We start from the raw sequence: 1,890 nt of genomic DNA on the forward strand, positions 1-1,890 counted from the left end.
TTTTTTTTTTTTTTTTTTTTGCAGTGTTTCTTCCTTTCCCCTCCCACCCTGGCAACCAAAAAAGAAAGTTTCACTCCGTATATAAACCTTTCCTTGACCCTCCACAACAATGAACTAATATTATATTTGCCCTTCTGTGATTGATTTATGTCACTCAGCAATGTCCTCCAAGTTCATCCATATTATGTGGTGTTTTGCAGACTCTACATTATTCTTATAGTGCCACGTAGTATTCCATTATGTGTATGTACCATAGTTTGGTCATCCACTTTTCTGCTATAAATCTTAGAGCTAAGTCCCTTGCCAGGTATGTAATTATTGGCAAATATGAAATTGTTGCTGTCATTTTTGTTATGTGCTTTTTTATGGTGTCAATTTCTTTGTTATGTATAATTTCTTTGTTATGTATAATTTTCTATGCTGAGCTCATTTTGTTTATGAATCGTGTTACCACTTCATTCGTTGCTATTGTTTTAGTATTTGCTGAATATTTATACGGTCTTCTTTTTTGATGTGTAGGTTTATCATTTCTCTTTGAGGTTACCCTGTGATTTATAGTTTTCTTCCCAAGTGCAGAACAGTCTGTTCTATCTTGTAGTTGTCTTGACTTCCCTACCATCTAGAAGTTCTGTAACAACATGGTTTTTTTCCCCCTCTTTTATATTTGTAGTTGTCCTCATTTGTCACTTGGTACCTCTTGTTCCCTGTTTACAATCTTGTAGGCTTATTTACTTTGGATACTTCCATAGCTGGGTTGGTTTCTGGGTTATGTCATCATGTGTGTTAATGATTATTGTTACTGGCTGTTGTTGCTTCTCTGTCCAAAGGGCTCCCTTTAGCATCTCTTTAAGGTTGGTCTGGTTTTAACAAATTTCCTTAATTTCTTCTTATCTGTAAATATCCTAATTTCACCATCATATTTGAGGGACAGTTTTGCTGGGTACATAATTCTTGGTTGGAATTTTTTCTCCTTCCCGGTTTTATATATACCATCCCATTGTCTTCTCACCTGCATGGTTTCTTTTGAGAAATCGGAGCTTAGTCTTATTGGTTGCCCCTTGTAGGTAACTTCTCCTTTTTTCCATGCTGCTCTCATGATTCTTTCTTTGTCTTTGGTTTTTGTAAGTTTGATGATGATATGTCTTGGTGTTCTGGTTACCTACTGCTGCTCTGACAAGAAATATACCACAAATGGGATAGCCTTAACAAACAGGAGTTTATTCTTATAATTTGGAGGCTTTAAATCCAAGTTCAAAGTGCTAGACTCTCGGGGCTAGGTGAAAGCTCCTCAATCTTGGAGTCCAGCTCTGCCTCCTGCTCCTAGCCCACTGGAGCTAGAGGCGTTTCTTTACTCAGACAGCTGCTGGCTGCTGAGGCTGAGAAGCCCCAAGGTTGACAAGTAAAAAGGCACAGTTCTGATATTACCAAACCACACGGCAGCCATTAACATAAGTCTATTGTAAGTCCCAAGGTTGGCAGAGCATAGCAAGTTGCTGAGTAACGACACGGCTACATGCAGGGTCCAAGTGTGCCATAGGCTATAGACCATTCCCAAAGCTTCTTCTTAAATACAGGAAGCAGACCACATTCCCAAAGGCAGCTACTCAGCTGCTTGTAATAGATCCCACTATGGAGTTGATTGCCAGTCTCATCATGGAGAATAACTACCACCAACTGCCCAGCCACTCAACCAGGCCCATCCAAGTTGACACACAAACATAACCACCACACTTCGTGTTTTTCTTTTGGGATCTATCCTGTTTGGGGTTCGTTGGACTTCCTGAATGGATATATTCTCATCTTTCATCATACCAGGAAAATTCTCTTCCAACAAATCTTTGACAATTTTCTCTGTGGTTTTATTTGTCTCTTCCTGTTCTGGAATTCTGA

The 1,890-nt window shown here is 39.2% G+C and overlaps 1 protein-coding gene across 1 annotated transcript in view; it reads left to right on the top strand.

Moving 5' to 3' along the window:
- LRP2 (LDL receptor related protein 2) overlaps positions 1-1,890 on the top strand; it is a 187,017-nt gene that overhangs the window by 109,173 nt on the left and 75,954 nt on the right. The window lies entirely within an intron of this gene.

The sequence above is a fragment of the Orycteropus afer genome, unplaced genomic scaffold (genome assembly GCF_000298275.1).
Source record: "Orycteropus afer afer isolate SDZICR_OR568_19922 unplaced genomic scaffold, OryAfe1.0 scaffold00001, whole genome shotgun sequence".
Classification (NCBI taxonomy): Eukaryota; Metazoa; Chordata; class Mammalia; order Tubulidentata; family Orycteropodidae; genus Orycteropus; species Orycteropus afer.